Below are 7038 nucleotides of genomic sequence, written 5' to 3' on the forward strand. Positions count from 1 at the left end.
GAGCATCTTTTCATGTGTTTGTTAGCCATCTGTATGTCTTCTTTGGAGAAATGTCTATTTAGTTCTTTGGCCCATTTTTTGATTGGGTCATTTATTTTTCTGGAGTTGAGCTGTAGCAGTTGCTTGTATATTTTTGAGATTAGTTGTTTGTCAGTTGCTTCATTTGCTATTATTTTCTCCCATTCTGAAGGCTGTCTTTTCACCTTGCTAATAGTTTCCTTTGATGTGCAGAAGCTTTTAAATTTAATTAGGTCCCATTTGTTTATTTTTGCTTTTATTTCCAATATTCTGGGAGGTGGGTCATAGAGGATCCTGCTGTGATGTATGTCAGAGAGTGTTTTGCCTATGTTCTCCTCTAGGAGTTTTATAGTTTCTGGTCTTACTTTGAGATCTTTAATCCATTTTGAGTTTATTTTTGTGTATGGTGTTAGAAAATGTTCTAGTTTCATTCTTCTACGAGTGGTTGACCAGATTTCCCAGCACCACTTGTTAAAGAGATTGTCTTTAATTCATTGTATATTCTTGCCTCCTTTGTCAAAAATAAGGTGTCCATATGTGCATGGATTTATCTCTGGGCTTTCTATTTTGTTCCATTGATCTATATTTCTGTCTTTGTGCCAGTACCATACTGTCTTGATAACTGTGGCTTTGTAGTAGAGCCTGAAGTCAGGTAGGTTGATTCCTCCAGTTCCGTTCTTCTTTCTCAAGATAGCTTTGGCTATTCGAGGTTTTTTGTATTTCCATACAAATTGTGAAATTATTTGTTCTAGCTCTGTGAAGAATACCGTTGGTAGCTTGATAGGGATTGCATTGAATCTATAAATTGCTTTGGGTAGTATACTCATTTTCACTATATTGATTCTTCCAATCCATGAACACGGTATATTTCTCCATCTATTAGTGTCCTCTTTGATTTCTTTCACCAGTGTTTTATAGTTTTCTATATATAGGTCTTTAGTTTCTCTAGGTAGATATATTCCTAAGTATTTTATTCTTTCCATTGCAATGGTGAATGGAATTGTTTCCTTAATTTCTCTTTCTGTTTTCTCATTATTAGTGTATAGGAATGCAAGGGATTTCTATGTGTTGATTTTATATCCTGCAACTGTACTATAATCATTAATTAGTTCCAGTAATTTTCTGGTGGAGTCTTTCGGGTTTTCTATGTAGAGGATCATGTCATCTGCAAATAGTGAGAGTTTTACTTCTTCTTTTCCAATTTGGATTCCTTTTATTTCTTTTTCTGCTCTGATTGCTGTGGCCAAAACTTCCAAAACTATGTTGAATAGTAATGGTGAAAGTGGGCACCCTTGTCTTGTTCCTGACTTTAGAGGGAATGCTTTCAATTTTTCACCATTGAGGATAATGTTTGCTGTGGGTTTGTCATATATAGCTTTTATTATGTTGAGGTATGTTCCTTCTATTCCTGCTTTCTGGAGAGTTTTGATCAAAAATGGATGTTGAATTTTGTCAAAGGCTTTCTCTGCATCTATTGAGATAATCATATGGTTTTTATTTTTCAATTTGTTAATGTGGTGTATTACATTGATTGATTTGCGGATATTGAAGAATCCTTGCATCCCTGGGATAAAGCCCACTTGGTCATGGTGTATGATCTTTTTAATGTGTTGTTGGATTCTGATTGCTAGAATTTTGTTAAGGATTTTTGTATCTATGTTCATCAGTGATATTGGCCTGTAGTTTTCTTTTTTTTGTGGCATCTTTGTCAGGTTTTGGTATTAGGGTGATGGTGGCCTCATAGAATGAGTTTGGAAGTTTACCTTCCTCTGCAATTTTCTGGAAGAGTTTGAGTAGGATAGGTGTTAGCTCTTCTCTAAATTTTTGGTAGAATTCAGCTGTGAAGCCGTCTGGACCTGGGCTTTTGTTTGCTGGAAGATTTTTGATTACAGTTTCAATTTCCATGCTTGTGATGGGTCTGTTAAGATTTTCTATTTCTTCCTGGTCCAGTTTTGGAAAGTCGTACTTTTCTAAGAATTTGTCCATTTCTTCCACGTTGTCCATTTTATTGGCATATAATTTCTGATAGTAGTCTCTTATGATCCTTTGTATTTCTGTGTTGTCTGTTGTGATCTCTCCATTTTCGTTTCTAATTTTATTGATTTGATTTTTCTCCCTTTGTTTCTTGATAAGTCTGGCTAATGGTTTGTCAATTTTATTTATCCTTTCAAAGAACCAGCTTTTGGCTTTGTTGATTTTTGCTATGGTCTCTTTTGTTTCTTTTGCATTTATTTCTGCCCTAATTTTTAAGATTTCTTTCCTTCTACTAACCCTGGGGTTCTTCATTTCTTCCTTTTCTAGTTGCTTTAGGTGTAGAGTTAGGTTATTTATTTAACTTTTTTCTTGTTTCTTGAGGTATGCCTGTATTGCTATGAACTTTCCCCTTAGGACTGCTTTTACAGTGTCCCACAGGTTTTGGGTTGTTGTGTTTTCATTTTCATTCATTTCTATGCAAATTTTTATTTCTTTTTTGATTTCTTCTGTGATTTGTTGGTTATTCAGCAGCATGTTGTTCAGCCTCCATATGTTGGAATTTATAATCGTTTTTCTCCTGTAATTGAGATCTAATCTTACTGCATTGTGGTCAGAAAAGATGCTTGGAATAATTTCTATTTTTTTTAATTTACCAAGGCTAGATTTATGGCCCAGGATGTGATCTATTCTGGAGAAGGTTCCATGTGCGCCTGAGAAAAAGGTGAAATTCATTGTTTTGGGATGAAATGTCCTATAGATATCAATTAGGTCTAACTAGTCTATTGTATCATTTAAAGTTTGTGTTTCCTTGTTAATTTTCTGTTTGGTTGATCTACCCATAGGTGTGAGTGGGGTATTAAAGTCTCCCACTATTATTGTGTTATTGTTAATTTCTTCTTTCATACTTGTTAGCATTTGTCTTACATACTGTGGTGCTCCCGTGTTGGGTGTATATATATTTATAATTGTTATATCTTCTTCTTGGATTGATCCTTTGATCATTATGTAGTGACCATCTTTGTCTCTTTTCACAGCCTTTGTTTTAAAGTCTATTTTATCTGATATGAGTATTGCTACTCCTGCTTTCTTTTGGTCCCTATTTGCACGGAAAATCTTTTTCCAGCCCTTCACTTTCAGTCTGTATGTGTTCCCTGTTTTGAGGTGGGTCTCTTGTAGACAACATATGTAGGGGTCTTGTTTTTGTATCCATTCAGCCAGTCTTTGTCTTTTGGTTGGGGCATTCAACCCATTTACGTTTAAGGTAATTACTGATAAGTATGATCCCGTTGCCATTTACTTTATTGTTTTGGGTTTGAATTTATACACCGTTTTTGTGTTTCCTGTCTAGAGAATATCCTTTAGTATTTGTTGGAGAGCTGGTTTGGTGGTGCTGAATTCTCTCAGCTTTTGCTTGTCTGAAAAGCTTTTGATTTCTCCTTCATACTTGAATGAAATCCTTGCTGGGTACAATAATCTGGGCTGTAGGTTATTTTCTTTCATCATTTTAAGTATGTCTTGCCATTCCCTCCTGGCTTGAAGAGTTTCTATTGAAAGATCAGCTGTTATCCTTACGGGAATTCCCTTGTGTGTTATTTGTTGTTTTTCCCTTGCTGCTTTTAATATTTGTTCTTTGGGTTTGATCTTTGTTAATTTGATTAATATGTGTCTTGGGGTGTTTCGCCTTGGGTTTATCCTGTTTGGGACTCTCTGGGTTTCTTGGACTTGGGTGATTATTTCCTTCCCCATTTTAGGGAAGTTTTCAACTATTATCTCCTCAAGTATTTTCTCATGGTCTTTCTTTTTGTCTTCTTCTTCTGGGACCCCTATGATTCGAATGTTGTAGCGTTTAATATTGTCCTGGAGGTCTCTGAGATTGTCCTCATTTCTTTTAATTCGTTTTTCTTTTATCCTCTCTGATTCGTTTATTTCTGCCATTCTATCTTCTAATTCACTAATCCTATCTTCTGCCTCTGTTATTCTACTATTTGTTGCCTCCAGAGTGTTTTTAATTCCATTTATTGCATTATTTATTATACTGACTCTTTTTTATTTCTTCTAGGTCCTTTTTAAACCTTTCTTGCATCTTCTCAATCCTTGTCTCCAGGCTATTTATCTGTGATTCCATTTTGATTTCAAGATTTTGGATCAATTTCACTATCATTATTCGGAATTCTTTATCAGGTAGATTCCCTATCTCTTCCTCTTTTGTTTGGTTTGGTGGGCATTTATCTTGTTCCTTTATCTGCTGGGTATTCCTCTGTCTCTTCATCTTGTTTAAATTGCTGATTTTGGGGTGTCCTTTCTGTATTCTGGCAGTTTGTGGAGTTCTCTTTATTGTGGCATTTCCTCGCTGTGTGTGGGTTTGTACAGGTGGCTTGTCAAGGTTTCCTGTTTAGGGAAGCTTGTGTTGGTGTTCTGGTGGGTGGAGCTGTATTTCTTCTCTCTGGAGTGCAATGAAACGTCCAGTAATGAGTTATGAGATGTCTATGGTTTTGGGGTGACTTTGGGCAGCCTGTATCTTGAAGCTCAGGGCTGTGTTCCTTTGTTGCTGGAGAATTTGCTTGGTATGTCTTGCCCTGGAACTTGTTGGCCCTTGTGTGGTGCTTGGTTTCATTGTTGGTATGGAGGCGTTTGATGAGCTCCTGTCAATTAATGTTCCTTGGAGTCAGGAGTTCCTGGAGTCAGGGTTTGGATTTAAGCCTCCTGCTTCCAGTTATTGGTCTTATTTTTACAGTAGTTTCAAAACTTCTCCTTCTATACAGCACCATTGATAAAACATCTACATTAAAGATGAAAATTTTCTCTACCGTGAGGGTCACCCAGAGAGGTTCACAGCGTTACATGGAGAAGAGAAGAGGGAGGAGGGAGTTAGAGGTGACCCGAATGAGATGAGGTGGAATCAATAGTGGAGAGAGTGGGCTAGCCAATAATCACTTCCTTATGTGCACTCCACAACTGGACCACTCAGAGATGTTCATGGAGTTATACAGAGAAGAGAAGACGGAGGAAGGAGACAGAAGTGGCCAGAGGGATAAAAGGGGGGAATGAAAAGGAGGGAGACAGATCCAGCCAGTAATCAGTTCCCTAAGTGTTCTCCACCATCTGGAACACACAGAAATTCACAGAGTTGGGTAGAGTAGAGAGGGGTTAGGGAGGAGACACAGGCGACTTGGTGGAGAAAAAGGAGAGTCCAAAGGGAGAGAGAGCAGTTAAGCCAGTAATCTCGTTCCCTAGTGAAAAATGGGTACTGAAGATTGGGTTCTTAAAGGTACAAAATTGGTAACAAATACATAAAAGCAAAAATTAAAAATCTAGAGTAGAGTTTGGAATTTTAAAAATACGATGTTAAAGAAAAGAAAGAGAGAAAAAACGAACAAACAAAAACAAACAAGGTAGCGAAAATTATAAAGAAAATATAGGTACAAAATTGAGAACGAATACCAAAAAGCAAAAGTTAAAAATCTAGAGTATAGTTTGGAATTTCAAAAATACAGTGTTAAAAAAAAAAGAAGAAAAAGAAAGAAAAAAAAACGAACAAACAAAAACAAACAATGTTGCAAAAATTATAAAGAAAATACAGGTACAAAATTGATATCAAATACCAAAAAGCATAAATTAAAAATCTAGAGTAGAGTTTGGAATTTCAAAAATACAATGTTAAAGAAAAGAAGAAAAAAAAAAAGGTCAAAAAATTATAAAAAATATATATATATGAAGTTTGCTGAAGAAAAAAAATAGGGTCTTTTTTTTTTGCAAAGTAATAGGTTATAAAAGTGAAAATTAAAGGAATAATAGAGGACTTAATTTTTTTAATTAAAAAAAAGAGAAAGAATGATTGTAAAAATAGTAAAAATATATCGAGGACTTTCTCTGGTTTTGTTGTGAGTATTGTGGGTTCAGCTCATTTTTGCCTAGTTCCTTGGTCCGACTTTTATTTCTCAAGATCTATAGGCCCCTTCCTATGTAGTCGGTAGTAACCACAGGGTTTTAATCTATTGCCTGTAGCTTCCAAGGCGGTTCTCTGTTATAGCTTCTTCTGTTTGCTGGACTCTTCAGTGTCTGGTTTCCACCCTGACACAAAGGGGATGGTGGAGGACACTTTTTTTTTTTTTTTTTTTCTTTTTAGGCTCACTTGTTCAGTCACGCTGTGAGGAGGGAGGGGGGGATGCTGCAAACAAGTAACACTGGCATGTGCTCGCAGTGCCTCAGCCACACTGGGTCTGCCCCCGCTCACAGCGCATGTAGCTTCCCCGCCCACACTGCTCAGGCTCTAGGTTGTTCTGCCGAGAACCATCCGTGGCCGGCCCTGGGCTGCCTGCACCTCCCAGGTCTAAGCTGCTCAGGTTCAGGCACTCGGGTAGTCTTCAGAGACGCAGACTTGGTTGGGCCTGCATTTTGTGCCCTTCCCAGGTCTGAGCAGCTCAGGTGATGAGGTGTTTAGCGATCGGGATTGCTGCAACTTATCGCCTCCCCGCCGCTCGGTTATCTAGGTGTACAACTGGCGCACCTTCTCAAGGAGATGTTGACCATCCAGACCCCCAGGAAGTTTTAGTTAGCAAAGAAGCCTGCTTACAGTTTTATAGATAATGTTTCTCTGGGGCTGCGATTGCCCCCTTCCGGCTCTGGCTGCGTGTCACCGGAGGGGGAAGGTCTGCAGCTGGCTCTCTCTGGTCATTCCTTTGTTCCGTGCACGGGCCTGGTGGTGTCTTAGGTTAGGGCTGGCTTTTCCCGTGATAGATATCCCACAGTCTGGTTTGCTAGCCCAGATTATTTCGCTCAGATAGCGCTCAGGGTATTCAGGCCAGGTCCTTACTCTAAGTGATGCAGCCCGCACTGCGCCTCCCTGCCCAGGCCCCGCTTGCTAATGGCGTGTGCAGGCGTCTGCGCTGCTTCTCCACTGGGGGAGTTACCGTAGGGCTCGCAATCTGAGAGTTTTAATTGTTTATTTATTTTTTCTCCCTGTTATGTTGCCCTCTGTGCTTCCAAAGCTTGGCACAGATTCGGCAGTGAGAAGGTTTCCTGTTGTTTGGAAACTTCTCTCTTTTT

This window comes from Bos javanicus, chromosome 8, assembly GCF_032452875.1.
Source record: "Bos javanicus breed banteng chromosome 8, ARS-OSU_banteng_1.0, whole genome shotgun sequence".
NCBI lineage: Eukaryota > Metazoa > Chordata > Mammalia > Artiodactyla > Bovidae > Bos > Bos javanicus.